Source organism: Chiloscyllium plagiosum, unplaced genomic scaffold (assembly GCF_037043375.1).
Source record: "Chiloscyllium plagiosum isolate Xiang-an unplaced genomic scaffold, Cpla_swu_hap1 HiC_scaffold_14, whole genome shotgun sequence".
Lineage (NCBI taxonomy): Eukaryota > Metazoa > Chordata > Chondrichthyes > Orectolobiformes > Hemiscylliidae > Chiloscyllium > Chiloscyllium plagiosum.
This window is the reverse complement of record NW_028270152.1, coordinates 104656015-104672149: the sequence shown is the minus strand read 5'-3', so window position 1 is coordinate 104672149 and position 16135 is coordinate 104656015. Positions and strand designations below refer to the sequence as shown.

Sequence of the window (16135 nt, the reverse complement as noted above, 5' to 3'; positions counted from 1 at the left end):
GGAAGATGGTTAGATTAGATCCCCTACAGTATAGAAACAGGCCCTTCCGCGCAACGAGTCCACACCGACCCTACAAAGAGTAACTCACCCAGACCAATTTCCCTCGAACTAATGCACCGATCATTATGGGTAAATTAGCATGTCAAATTCACCTGCATTGAACATCTTTGCAGTGTGGGAAGAAACCCACGCAGACGCAGGGACAATGTGCAAACTACGCACAGGAATCAAACGTGGAACACTGGTGCTGTGAGGCAGCAGTGGTAACCACTGAGCCACGGTGCCGCCCTAAAAGGGGATGAAGAACGCAGCTAGCCACCCCGCAATCTCTCGCATGCAAAGCGAGTACTCTCCCATTTGAGATAACTCCCACAGGCTGCTTCGGTTAAAACCAGCAACGAATCATTTTTTTTCTGGTCTTAGGCTGCCAATGACCATTCTTCTTGACACATTCCCAACTTCTCAGTGGGAGATTTTGGCTGCGGAACATAGCTCACAAATCATGTTGCACGCGCAGCTCTCCAGCGAAACCAAAACCTGACAACTGATGAACAGAAGCAGAACTGATAAAGACAACCTATTTTCAGACACACGGACTCATGGATGCTGTCTGTGAGGCAGACCGAGTCGCCTGGGTCATGGGCTGCTCACACAAATTGCAGCGAGGGAATTCCAAATGGTGCTTTCAACGTACTGGCGCCTTAGTGCACCAATACTTCCAGGAAAGTGCTCACGTAACATGAATCAGAACTGACTAACAATGAACCATGAAAAGGGAAGATTTCCAGTTGCAGTCTCGAGTAGATGAGGTTAACAATTGGGCTGATGTCTCCACCAGATCGAGAGGACCAATCACCAGCCTCTCGCATCAGGACAGAAATTAAGGAAATTAGGGAAACGTAACCTAGTTTCATATCGCAATTTCCCTTCTTTTCGCAACAATAACAGAAAACTGCGAGCAGATTCAATGTAGAACCTAATTTCACATAAACAGGAAAATAAATATCTCAATTCACTTTCAGAGAAAAATGCAAACTGTCTGGAATATGAAAGATTGGCGCAGCCTGTTTTTGAGTCGCATATTATGCTGGTGGCCTTTCGAGCTGGAGGGGAACGTGACAACTACAGCACAAGGGGAAAACATGGGCACTGACATGTTGGTTGTTTTCTGCTGTGCCACATCACAGCTGGGTTAGAAGAAATGACCGCTTTTTTTCTGTTCAACTTTAACAAAACTCATCCCTGCAAAACGTTGCCAGCTTAGTCCATTAGCACACGTGGCCGCGCAGGGATGCAAACACAAGCCTTCTTAAGAAGTGGAATCTGAAATCAGAGTCTCAGGTTGCTCAGCCACGCGAGCACACAGGCCAAAACCGGAAACCCAAGAGCATGTACCTGATGATACCCTGCAGCATACTCACAGCAACTGCACCAGTTCTGCAGAATAAGCGGTGGGAAGGAATTGCTCTATCTGAGCGGTCGTGCTTGTTGTTCTCATCAGCAAATCTGGCTTTGAATTTGCTAGCCCATATCTGCTGCCATGCTGAAACGGAATGCAATTCCAATTAGTTGCTGTGTGAAACTTTGTTCATTTTCTCTCCTCAGATAAAGTGATCACTGGAGATGATGAATTCTGCTCCTGCCAGAGACGCCGACTCTCCTGCTGCTCGGATGAACTGAAAAACTGGTTTAACACTGGAATCCGAGAATGGCAGAACACGTAGCAAGATTATTCGAAACCCAGAGCCAATAAGAGTTCCAGCATTCCTTTTCTTTCTTCATAATAGTGCATTATCCAGCAGAGCCATGAGCAACTGCCACCTGGCTGCAAACTGAGTTGGAAACCTATGTGGCAATCAAGGACATGCGACTCACTTATTGTCGGTAAATCAAACACTTCTCACTTTGAGGTGTACAAAAATTAGTTTCTATACATATTCAGGGAAGGTCAAAGGCGATCTGAGATGTCAAAGAGGTGGTCACTGTTCATGATTGGTCTTTGTTCGAGTTGTGAAAAGGTTTCCCGCTTTAGTCGCATTCACGTTTCTTGTTGATCACTGATTTAGACAGAAGGTGTTTCACCAGAACTGCACTTGACTTGCATTCCTCTCCCTCGCTGTCATAATTTCCTGGAACTGTGTGAGAACAAGAAAACAAAATACATACTGCGTCATTCGGCAGCCTGTCTGTGATTTCCTCATTTTCAGTGACAACAAGGCTTAGACTTCAGGCCACACAGTAATATTATTACCAGTATGAGAACAAGAGTCTATAGTTCATCTGTGCCTGTAAATCTTTTCATTCCCGTGGTTGACTGAATGAACTGGATGCGTGTCTGCTGCTTCGAAACTCGAATATGTGAACTGCTCCAAACTATGATTGAGGATTTCTGCTTTTGGTTGACACACGTTGAGAAACGCCAGACAGCGTTCAAATGAAGCTTTCACAGCACATTTTCGGATGAATTTGACAGAGATTAACATCATGAATCCAGTGTTCGCTGTGACAGAAGGAAATGAATGCTCTCCTTGTTACTGATCCAGGCCACCTTCGCATGTCAAGCAAATGCGGTACTGTTGTTACAAAAAGGATCAGTGCCTGGTAACTGTATCCTTAAAGAGGACATGATTGAAAAAATAAAGAATACCATGTTGAAATATCCAAGAAATATTGACTGAAACGGCGCAGACAATTTTCCCTGCAGCGCCAAGACAGAGGAACATATGTAACGGCACTCTTAAACAGGATGGCCAGCAGTGATATAGACATCACCACATATGAAGGACCACTGCTAATAGAAATTTGAAAATGAAATTCACGCAGCAGGTATTCGGAATTATATTCTTTTCACCGCTACAGTAGTATTGGGCGAGTAAATTCAAAACAAGGTTTGCTGATGAGAATGCAATAAAGCCCCATCGATCATGATATGAAAGACTGTCGCCCGGAAAGAGGGAACAATAATGTTTCTTCTAAGCTTTGTACTGGGCCACTTTCGCACAAACTGATACTGCTACTCTCCAGAAAAGATCAGGACCCGCGGCATGCACTCTTAGAAATGGTGACCATCAGTACTGGAAACTTCCTGCATATTCATAACAAGGAAGAATACATATCGAATAAAAGTGTAGATGGCAATAAATTGGACTTGTATTCCCTTTCATCACGACAGCTAGAATGTGTGGGGATATACAGAGTAAGGTTTACTGACCAGGTCAGAAACCAGTTACCTCCACATATCTTGACACACAAGCCTATCTTTCTTTCTGTCCATTTTTTGTTTTGAAGCGCCGATCCTTTCCGGAGGAGATGAAGATGATTACTGCTCCCCCACAGGATCACAGTGGGGCCAGAGACCCGATCGAGCTGCTCAGAACAGTTTGTGTTTGCCAGAATCACTGAAACTGAGATTGATGACACGTAGACACGGTGTAACAGCTGCCAACACATGTGGAGGGTTTTGGGACGGATTAGGACCCACTCTGGGTAAAAGACTGGATCCTAAGACTGGGGATTAAGTGTTCAGGTAGAGGACTGGAGAATGGAGTTAAGAACGATATTAGCCAAGATCGAATGGCGGAGCAGACTAGATATTCTGAAAGCGCTAACCGTCCTCCTATGTCTTCCAATCTCTGGCCATCTGGTATCGAAGGAAATAGAAACAGAGTTATTTGTTCAGTTGTAAGTCCTGGGCAATTTGAGAGATAGAATAAGCATGATACAATTTTAGAGACTGGGAAAATGTTTGGAGAGGAAGCAATAAAAGTGAAGCTGAATATAAAGTTTGAAGTCAGGACATATTCAATAAGAAGGAAGTTTGTAGAAAGACAGAGGGACATGAAGATGGAAAAAGAAGTGTCACCAGTCCCGAAATCTCATTCGGTTTTAATTTTCAAGATGCGACCGGACCTGCTGAGATTTTCCAGCAATTTCATTTGTTGATTCTGAAACAGAAGATGGGAGTGATCCTGGACCAATCAGCTCTCACATGTTCTGGGAATATTTGACTTACCCGTTCGATCAGATCACGTCTGTCCCACACTGAAACCTCAGAATCCTTCCCCGCCCCCAGCCTCGTTACTGGCGCTAAACTGTTCATTACATAAACTTACATGAGCACACAACAAGAACAATTGCAAAATGTACAGGGAGAGCTCCGTTCCGTTCCATCAGCACATTCTGAATCAGTTAATTTTTGTTCAGGGCCCATGAGACATTAAGCCGTCTCTGTCAGACCACTAACAAATGGCCATTCGCGTTCTGTGTCTTTGAACACTTTGGTTGGTGCACGGATGAAGTGGAATCTCATGTTTTGAAATGGACATCATTCATAGTATTTTCAGCTGCACTGATAAAGTTGTATCTGGCGCTTCCAGTAAAGTGCAGACAGTTTTCACTCAGTAACCGACATGTGATCAAAGCAGGAGGACATATATGTCAGCGAAAGCAACAAGAATGCTCCACCAGCATTGGCTTGCAATTCTGCATGTGGAACGAAGAGCTGGAACTCTATTAAACAGTGAAAACGACTATTATGGGGCTTGGACGCACGACTCTCTGATTAAAAACTCACATTGCACCGAACTGAGATATCCAGGCTTGGGACACGATGAATTAGTTTGCTATTTCATTCTGAGCATAATTCACCTGGCACAGAAATTTGCAAAGAGCCAGCTCATTCCTTCCAATCACAAAGAACATAATTCACATCTTTCACTTTTGTTATTTCTTCAAAACATTACAATCTATTTAACACTGGTCCCGGCATTTAAGATTCAACCCGAATATTTTCACATGAAGTGAATTTCCAGTCATTCTGTCAGACAGTAAATCATTCGGAAAATTATCTTAGGAAACCCAATCATTTCTGTTTACAGTATTGGGAATTTCCCATCTGCTAACGAGACAGAGTCCTTACAATGAACATTTTCTTTGTTCTTCCTGCCTAAAACGTTTACCACTTCTTATTTTCAGGACAGGAATTTTGTTTATAACACGTTCCAAGAACAGGAACAACCTTCCAATCTCCTGAAGCCGTTTCCAATTTAAAATGGAAGTTTTGTTCCTTTCCCACGGGAAGAGCAGTTAATGAGAAAGGTGTTTCCACGAGCTGTGTCCCAGGGTTTGGCAGGAAGCCGCTAATTGCAGCTGCAGTGGCCGCTTTCAGTTGGCATCGGGGGATTGGAGAAACATGGTGTCGTATTCTGCTGCGTGTAAACGTCTTGCTCCCTGTGGACTCGGGGTGAATCATGGATGAGATTTCGGAACAACACTGCCTTCCAGTCTCTGGTCATCTGCTATCTAAGGAAATAGAAACAGATTTATTTGTTCAGTTCGAAGTCCTGGGCAATGTGAAAGATGGAACAGTTCTGATACAAAATCGGAGACTGGGAAAATGGTTGGAGAGGAAGTAATAAAAGAGAAGCTGAATATAAAGCTGGAAGTCAGGAGACATTCAATAAAAAGGAAGAGTGTGCAAACGCAGGTGGAGATGCACATGGAAAAGGAGTGTCACTAGTCCTGAAGTCTTAAATCGATTTATATTTCCAAGATGCTACCAGCATTTTCCAATAATGTTATTTGTTGTTTTAGTAAGAGAAGATGGCAGTGATCCTGGACCAAACAGCTCTCCCGTGCTCTGGGGATATTTGACTTACTGTGTCTATGTCCCACACTGAAACCTCACGATCCTCCCGCACCTCCACCCTCGTTACTGACAATATACTGTTCATTACATTAAACACAAGAAGAACAATTGCAAAACGTTGAGGGAGAGTGCCCTTCGGTTTCCATCAGAACAATCTGAATCACTAAAAATTGGTTCAGTACCCATGTGACATTGATCCGTTTCTGTCAGACCGCTAGCAAGTCGCCATTCACTTTCCGTGCCTTTGAACACATTGGGTGGTGCATGGTTGGTTTGGAACCTTACATTTTGAAACGGACATCATTCATCGTATTTTCGGCTGCACTGATAAAGTTGTCTCTGGTGTCTCCAGTAAAATGGAAACAGTGTTCACTCAGAAACCGACGTGTGATCAAAAGCAGGCGGACAGATGTGTCAATGAAAGCAGCAAGAACATTCCCCTGCGAAGGGTTGCAATACTGCACGTGGAAAGAAGAGCCGGAATTGTAATAAGCGGTGAAAGCGCCCATTGTGAGGCTTGCACCCACCAACCACAGATTAAGCATCTCACACTGCACCGACTGAGCTAACCAAGCACGGTGCACTGTGGATTAGTTTGCTATTACATTGCGAGCATAATTCATCAGCACTTTGTTAGGATCCAGTTCATTGCTCTTAATCACAATATCATTCACTCCTTTCACTTCAGTTATTCCTTCAAAGCATTACAATCTATTCAGCACTTGTCCCGGGATTTAAGTTTCAATCATAATATCTTCATATTTTTACCCTCACCTTTATATCGCTGATTTGATTTCCAATCACTCTGGCAGGCCGTAAATCAGTCGGGACGTTACCTAAGGAAATCCAATCATTTCCGTTTACAGTGTTGGGCATTTCCTATCTGCTGACGAGACAGAGTCGTCTCAATCAACACTTTCTTTGTTCTTTCTACCTAAAACCTTTTACCACTTCCTATTTTCATGGCAGGAGTTTTATTTATAACACGTTCCAAGAACTGGAGCAACATTCCAATGTCCTGAAGCCCTTTCCAATTTAAAGTGAAAGTTTTTCTCCTTTCTCACGGAAAGAGCTGTTACTAAGGAAGGAGTTTCCACGAGTTGGTTCCCGTGGCTTGGCAGAAAGTCGCTAATTGAAGCTGCAGTGGCCGCTCTCTGTTGGCATCGGGAGCTTGGAGAAAGTGATGTCGTATTCTGCTGCGTGTAAACGTCTCACTGCGGACTTGGGGTGAATCATGGATGAGTTTTCCCGGTTCCAATGTCAATATATGGTCGGGGTGAATGCTTGTGCTGAAATATTTGAGGCTTATTCCCTGGGTGGGCTCGAACCACCAACATTTCAGCCAACTGCGCTAACCATTTGAGATACAGAAACTGGCAACGCAGATATCCTAAAGCAAAGCTATCGACGGGATATGAGGATACGTCGGACAGCAGGAACTTGCGTTGTTTTCAGAGACGGTCGCTGATTTTATCACCGAGAGGGTAAGCACACTGAGGAGCTGCAAACACTCAAATTAAAGGGTATCCACACATGCGCAGTTCTCTCGCATACATCTCCACATAGTAGCTCACTTACGATGCTGGTATTTGAAGCCACGATTCGATAGAAACTGAAGCTTAAAATCCAGCATCTTAAAACACTCGATCCCGCTACCACACAAAAGCCCACACTCAGAATTTTTATGACTAGTGTTTCAGCATCGATTCACTTCAGGCACTTAGACCTCGCAGATTATGGAATGAAATTGGCGTAATTTAAGAAGAAAGACCAAAGGAAATGTACAGACAAGGAACAGGCCCTTCATCCATTCAAGCCTGAGCCGATCCAAATCTACTGTTTAAACCTGTCACCCAATTCCTAAGCACCTGTATCCCTCTGCTCCCCACCTGCTCATGCATCTGTCCAGACGCATCTTAAATGTATCTACCGTGATTACCTCTCCCGTCTCTGCTGGGAACGCATTCCAGACACCCACCACCCACTGTGTCCCTCTTAAACTTTTCACCACTCATCTTGAAAGCGTGACCTCTCGGTATTTAATCCTTCAATCTGGGACATAAAACTTTTCTCTATCTATCCTGTCTGTACCCTTCATGATTTTGTAAACATCAAAAAGGTCCCACTCAAACTCCTTTTTTCTAATGAAAACAAAACAACTCAACCTCTCTTCCTAGATTACACCTTCCATACGAGGCAACATTCGCTTAAACCTTTTACGCGCCCTCTCCAAAGCGTCCACATCATTTTGGTAATGTGGCGACCAGAAATTTGCACAGTATTCTAAGTGTGGCCAGACCAATGTATTGTTCAATTTTAACATGATCTGCCAGCCATTTTATTCAATACCCCATCCAATGAAGCCAAGCAGACTATATGCCTGCTTGACCACTCTATCCACCTGTGCAGCGACCTTCAGTGTATAATGGACCTGTACTCACAGATCTCTCTGTCCATCAAGTCTTTTTTTCCCGAAGTTCTTCCTTCATTGTATAACCCCATCTAGAATTAGACCGACCGAAATGCGTCACCTCACATTTGTTTGGTTTGAACTCCAGCTGCCACTTTTCCGCCCAACTTTCCAGTATCCTCCTGGATTCTTTAACAGTCACTTATACTTTCTGTTAGTCCAGAAATGTTCGTGTCATCTGCAAACTTTCTGATAATTCCAACAGTGCTCTCTTCCAGAACATTTATCTATATCACAAACAACAGTGGCCACAACACTGACCCCTGTGGAGCACTACTGGTCATCTTTCTCCATTTCCAGAAATTCCATTCAACTGCCACTCTCTGTCTCCTATTGCTCAACTAATTCTTTATCCACCTATCTAGAACACCCTGCACACCATGTTACTTTACGTACTGTATTTGGTTACCATGGGGAACCTTATCTAACTCCTTACTGTAGTGTATGTATATGACATCAACAGCCTTTCCTTCATCTATCAACTTGGGCACTTTCCCAAAAAACTCTATGCCTCTCACTGATATGCACATTATTTTCTAAATATGAATAGATCCTATCTCTCAGTACCTTCTCCAGCAACTTTCCCAACACTGATGTTAGGCCCATTGTTCTGTAGTTATCTGGAATATCCCTATTATCCTTCTTGTACAGTGGACAATATGAGTAATATTCCAGTCGGCCAGAACCTCACCTGTGCTGAAGTTCGCCACGGAGGTATCTGTCAGGGCCCCAGCTATTTCCTCTCTCACCTCACTCAGGAACCAGGGATAGATCCCATCCGTTCCTGGGGAATTGTCCACATTAATTACCCCTAACCTGCCCAACACAGCTTCCCTACTTAGGTCAACATGATCCAGACTAATCAAATGTCTTACTCTAGACACAATATTCATCATATTCCTCTATTCAGTGAACACTGATGCAAAATAATTATTCAGAATCATACCCAGTCTCTCAGATTCGACATACACCCTTCCTTCATTTTCCTTTAGTAGACCAATCCTTTCTCTGGTTACCCGCTTGCTTCGTATATATGAATAATAGGCTTTAGGATTCTCCTTAATTGTGCTAGCGTGAAGTTGTTTCATGACCCCTTTTAACCCCCTTGATTCCTCGTTTAAGACTTGTCCTACTCTTCTCATGTTCCTCGAGGGACCATTATGTTCTTAGCTGCCGAGGCGTTAGGTATGCTTCCCTTTTCCTCTTGGCGAGTCGTACAATTGTCCTGTCATCAACAGTTCACGAATATTGTCTTTCAAATCCTATGCCTTCAACGGGACATGCCTATCCTGCACTATATTTAACCTATCTTTGAAAGCCTGCCACATATGAACTGTGGACTTTCCTACAAATGGCTGTGTCCAATCCACATTTCCGACCTCCTGCATAATTTTGATATAATTAGCTTTGGCCCAGGATAGTACTCTTTCCTCAGGACCACTCTCATCTTTGTCAATGAGTATTCTAAAACTTACAGAATATTGGACACTTCCCAAAGAAATCACCCTCGGCAACTGCTATCGCCAGCCCTGGCTTATTCCCCAATATCAGTTCCAATATGGCCTATTCCCTCGTCAGACTATTGATATACCGCCGCAGAAAACTCACCTGGAGGCTTCTTACAAATGGTATACCATCCAGACCTCTGACGCTAAGAGTATCCCGGACAATGTTGGGAAAACGGAAATCTCCAATCAACACTAAATAATTGCCTCTACGTCTTTCCATGATCTGTTTAACTATGTTTTTCTTACACCTCACGCTCACTGTAATACAGCCCCAAAAATCTAACATCACCCTTCTTATTTCACTGCTCCATCCATAGTGTCTCACGACCCAAGCCTTACATGGTGTCTTCCTTTCGCACAGCCATGATATCATCCCTGACCAGCAATGCAACTCCTTCCCTTTTAACTTCCCTCCCTGTCCCGTCTGAAGCATCTATATCCTAGAACATTTGGTTGCCAACCATGCCCTTCCTTCAAATAAATCTCTGTGATCGCAATAACGTCATATTCCCAGGCACCAACCTAAGCCCTAAGTTCATCTGTCTATACTCCATGCATTAAAGTAGATGCATTTCAGGCCACCAGTTCTTTTGCATTCATCTGCTCTCTGCCTATTCTTCCCATTATTAATGCTATCTTCCTGATTCTTAGCGTTTCCAGTTTCCACCTCACTGCCGACTTGTTTAATCTTGTGGTTCCCAGCGCCCTGCCACATTAGTATAAAACCTCCCCAACAGCAGTAGCAAAAACTCCTGAAAGGACATTCGTTCCCGTCTGGTTCAGATGTAGATCGTTAATTTTCTTATAGTCCCACATTGCCCAGAACTGGTCGCACAGTCCAACAAATCTGAAACCCGCCCTGCAGCACCATTCCTCAAGTCACGTGTTCATCGTGCCATTTTGTATTCATTTCTACGCTGGTAGTCACATGGCACCGGCAGTAATCCCGAGATTACTACATTTGAGGTCCTCCTTTTTAATTTCTCTCCTGGCTCCCTGAATTCTCCCTGCAGGTCCTCATCTCGTGCCTGTATGCACCAAGACAACTGGCTGTTCACGATCCCCTTTTCGAATGCTCTTCAGCCGATGGGCGACATCCCTCGCCTGAGCACCTGGGTGGCAACATAACTCTCCAGAATTGCTGATGCTCCACAGTGAGTCCACCCGCAGCTCCAGAGTGACTACGCGGTCAAGCAAGTGCTGCAGCTGGACACACTTCCTTCAAGTGTACGTTTAGAAAACCTTTACAAGGATTTGCAAGGTTTGCACTGCTTGGACGTGAGAACGAAACTGAATAGGCTTCGTCAGATTCTCAGGAGCTTCAGGGCTTAGATATGGCCTCACAGAAGCTTATAAAATCATGAGGACGACAGACAAAGTAAATAGTCAGGGAGCACTTTTTCACAAGACACGCGAGTTCAAATCTACATAGCAAACATTTAATGTGATAGAGGAAAAATTTAAAAGGGAAGTGAGGGACACATGTTTTTCACACAACACTTTTCTGTGTGTGGAATGAATTGCCACATTTAGTGGTAGAGTCTGGTGCACTCACATTTCAAAGGCATCTGAATGGGTGTATAGACAGGAAGACCTCGGAGAGATAAGGCACAAATATTGGCAGATATGTATGGATTACTTTCGGTTATCTATTTAGCAAGGGCAAGTTGGATCGCCGGATTTGTTTCCATGCTCGACAACTCAGATGCTCCAGCCACCGGCAACGGTTTGAATACACCATTTGCAAAAAAAAAACGCATGATGTTTGTTACTCAGTCAGCGAGTTTGGCTATTTTGTTTGGAGGGTGGATGGGCCCAACCGATCCAGAGATAAAGGTTTTCCGGATATTTGCTGCCAATGACCATTCTTCTTGACACTTTCCCAAGTTCGCCATCAAAGATTTTGGCTAAAGAAAAATACCTCACATATCGCATTACCCACTTTCCTCTCCAGCGAATCCAAAACCTGACAGCTCTTAACGTGGAATAGAATCAGAACTGAAAAGGCAGTATCATGATCAGACACACCGAAGCTTAAGTGCTGTCTGTGATGCACTGTGAGTCGTCTCTGACATGAACCGCTCGCACAAGTAACAGCGAGGCAATTCCAAACCTACTGGAGATTTAGTTTATTGCCAAGTCCCAGAAAGTGCTCAAATATCATAAAACAAAACAGAACAACAACGAACCAATAAAAGTGAACATTTCCAATTGTATCCGTGATTAAATTAGGCCATCAATGCCCCGGTGATCACCTTTCTCCCTCGCCAGGACAGTAATGAAGGAAATGAAAGTATAGCAACGTTTCACATCGCGATTGCACACCTTTTCACCACAGCATCAAATAACAGCGAACAGATTCAATGCAGGATCTTCTTTCGAAATAACGGTGAAGTAACTATGTCTATTCACTTTCAGAGTAAACGGGGAACAACACAAGTTGTCTGGAAAATGAATAACCAACATAGACTACAGATTCTACTGATGCACAGACTTTCATATGAAAAGGTACCTTGGGTGATTGCCCTACACCCAGAAATCTTCTGGCTGCCTTCTGTTTGCCCTGTCACATTAAACTTCTGCTGCTCTAATCGAATTTGCAGTTCTTGCCATTTGTCCGTATTGCTACTCGGGATAGCTGGTCGTGGCAACTCGTGACTGCCACACAAATTATTTGCCAAAATTGGATTGTCCCGCAACGTGATTCGCAGTGCACGAACTTCACAACGAGGATATGTCACGCAGCAAGTTAAAAAGCACGCTTCCATTTATTAAAGTCAGTTTCTGGGAACTGACAACCAGATTCCTCCTTACACTCGGAATTATGACAACACATAAACCAACAGCCTCTCTCAGAGACAAGCGACCAATGCCATTCTTGTGCTGGACAAACGTAGTTGACAAGATTGCATGCAGGGACTGCACAGAAAACTATAGAGGAGAAGCAGACAGACGACCATCGAGCTGCATTCATGCAGTTCTGTTACCCTGTAAACCCCATGTACAGCTGTTCCTTGTAGGTACACACAGGGCACTGAGTGTCTCTGACTCCGGGACTTGGGACTCGGATTATATGACCGTCTGCAGCACTGGTTACTTCCTTGCGTGAGGTAACTCCCGATGGAACATATGTAAAACACGATAGCTGATTGAGAAAAACGTCCAAAATAGTACCCAAGAGACGTATTTCTGTTGTGTTTCTGGTCCTGTTCTGACATGACATCCAGCATTGTACTTATTGTGTGCTTCCTGACGGTTCGGTGCATGCTTCCGTGATTGCATTGTGTGCAGTAATCTGCGTTTTAGCTGCAATTACGTGCGTTTGAAACCCAGGACCACCTGCCTCTATTCTGTTTTCTTCTTCACATGCGCAATTGCAACACAGTAAACGATCAATTAATATTGGAAAATGACATACACAGGCGTGTGAAAAGCCCAGTTTCCGTGGCAATTATGCAATGGTTAGAGATTACATTGATTCAGGAGATAAGGATGGAAAATGTGTTTGGGTAGAGATGAGGAACATTGAGGAAAGAGGAAACCAACCGGTGTAGCTTACAAGAACACTAACAGTAACCACAGTGTAAAAAAAAACGTACAGGAAAAATACCACCTGTGAATGCTAAAAGAAGGCAAGAATTATGGGAGACATTCATTTCCCATCTTCCACTCCCGTTTGAATTGTAAAGAAACTTTGAAGAAAAACAATCGAAAAGTCATATATGCAACATCGAACAACGTGCGTCATACCTTGGCCATTGATTACCGTAGATTAGAATACTTACAATCTGGAAACAGGTCCTTCGGCCCAGCAACTCCACACCGAACCGTCCCAGCCCAAATGCATTCCTCTCCATTCACCCCGTCAATTTAGCACGGCCATTTCACCTAACCGGTACATTTTTCGACTATGGGAGAAAACCAGAGCAAGTGCACGCAGCCACGGGGAGAATGTGCAAACTCCACACATTCAGTTGCATGAGGCGGGAATTGACCCTGACTCTGTGGCATTGTGAAACAGCAGCGCTCACGATGGTGTCAGCGTTAGATAGGACTTAGTTGCCGTCTTTTATTGGGAAAAATCTCTTAAATTGTGAGCATCTGGAAAGACCAGCTCCTTCGCCAGAAAAAGAAATGAATATGTCACTAACCTTGGATTGTTTCATGTCCAAGAAAACTCAGATCAATACCTCTCTTGATCAGCTCTGCTGATCATGTTTGCAAAGAGATCTAGCAAATTGCCAAAGTGGGATTGTCCTTTCAATCAATAATTTTGACTCAGCTTGGCTGCAAATATCTTTTCCTAACTTTGTGTTTTTCTTCCTTTACGTTGGTGTCTCGCAACTTTCAATTCACAGCAGAGGTGGGAGAGGAGAATGGAAGAATTTAGCTCATCAAGTCAACGGCAGCTTTCAATGAGATAACGGCTGATTTGGTCAATGCTCAACCCACCTAAGCTGTCTGTAGTCATGGTCGAGTGGTTAAGGCGATGGATTAGAAATCCTTTGGGGTTTCTCCACGTATGTTCAAATCGTGCTGACTACGTTATGAATGCTTTCCTGCTGGTATAATTTTCGCTCAAAGTTCAGAAAAACTATTTTGTGAACCAGGCCGGTAATTTGATTAGACTTGGGAAACTCGAGTTCTTCATCAGAAATGTTCCATATTTAAAACATTATCTCTGTTTCTCTTTCCAGATACACTGCTCGACACATCGGGTTTCTGCAGCTGTTATTGAACGTCCTGAGCAGAAGTGCTGCTTTTCATTAGATTCCTTTAATCCCTGTCCACTGTTCTCTGACTCGGGTCAGTGGCAACACTTCCTCCTGCTCGTCAAAGTGCTCATTCCCCACCGCTCCCTCTCCCATCATTAGAAACAACCGCCGGAAATCGCCACTTAACCATCTTTGTTCCAAAGTGAAACTCATTAGCCTCGGGAAACTCGCCACCAAACGGGACTTCTCATCCCTGGACATGGTACAAGCCAGAGGATTGTGAAGAGATACTGTGAAAATATTGTCAGTTGGCAGTTGACAAAATGTTTAGGAAGCAAACCATATAACTTAGGCTCCAGCTTTGTAAATCTTGAGAAACTCTTTGGGAAATGGAATCAGAGGAGAATGAAGAAGTGTGAACTGTCGGACCGAGTAGAGGACGGGACATTGACTCTGATGTTCTCGGGACAGGAACTGATCTGAGACATTGAAATCATTCTCGCTCACGTACGTGAGGAATGCAAACTTCATCTGGACTCTGGGACAATGAAAAACTCTGGAACACTCAAGACAATATCCAAATATTTACTGGGATCACAACAGTACGAGTACTATAGATGAGTCATTTTTTTCCCAGTGTGTGCAGGAGGGCTTCCTGACACAGTACGTACACATGCCTTCAAGGGACGAAGCCACTTTCGATTTAGTACTGGGTAACGAGCCTGGCCAGGTTTTAGATTCGGAAGTAGGTGAGCACTTTGGAGACAGCGATCACAATTCTCTCAGGTTTACTTTCGTGATTGAAAGGGATAGGTGTACTCCACGGAGCAAGAGTTTCAGCTGGTGGAAGGGAAATTACGATGCAATGAGGTAAGATTTAGGAAGCGTAGAATGGGGTAGGAAACTGCAGGGAGTGAGCACATTAAAATGTGGAGCTTATTCAAGGAAAAGCTCCTGTGTCTCCTAGATAAGGATGTACCTGTCAGGCAGGGAGGAAGATATAGAACGCGTGAGCCGTGGTTTACTAAGGAAGTGGAATCCCTGGTCAAGAAGAACAAGAAGTCTTATGTTAGGACAAAACGTGAAAACTCAGTTAGAGTTCTCGAGGGTTCCAACGATATCAGGAAAGACCTATAAAGAGAGCTGAGAAGAGCCAGGAGGAGACATGAGAAGTTGTTGGCAGATAGGATCAGGGTTAACCCTAAGGCTTTCCATAGGTATGTCAGGAATAAAAGAATGACGAGAGTTAAATTTGTGACAATCAAGGATAATAGTGGGAAGTTGTGTGTGGAGTCAGAGGAGATAGGGGAAGCACTAAATAAATATTTTTCGACAGTGTTCGCAAAAGAAAATGAAAATGTTGGCGAGGAAGATACAGAGCTACTTGCGTCTAGACGAGAAGAGATTGAGGTTCACAAGAAAGAGATATTAGAAATACTGCAGAGTGTGAAAATAGATAAGTCAGCTGGGCCGGATGGGAGCGATCTGATTTTGTTTAGCAAATGCACTGCAGGAAGGTACAAATCAAGCTGATGCTTACAACGGCTCGTTTTGAGCTGCTAATTTCAGTGAAGTGGCGGCGCCAATAAAAGGTGTCACGCATCTCGTCTAATTCCACATCCTGAGCTCGAAATGACCAGAGGTTTCTCGCTGAGTTTCTGCAGGGTCTTGTTTGGACGACACCATGACACTTTTTCACTGGAGTGGATCATGAAATCGCGTCGTGACTATGAATAAAACGATGGAAACGTCCAGCCGAGAAGGACGCGACCCTGAAGCGGGCAACTGAGGACAA

General features: G+C 43.8%; 1 long non-coding RNA gene across 1 annotated transcript in view; it reads left to right on the top strand.

Annotated features, from left to right (window-relative positions):
• The window catches only part of LOC148148109 (uncharacterized), a 105612-nt gene extending 91142 nt beyond the window's left edge, over positions 1-14470 (top strand). Inside the window, exon 7 of the long non-coding RNA XR_015759317.1 lies at positions 14323-14470. This is a non-coding gene — a long non-coding RNA (uncharacterized LOC148148109). The remainder of the gene's footprint in view (positions 1-14322) is intronic.
• Positions 14471-16135: the final 1665 nt, after the last annotated feature.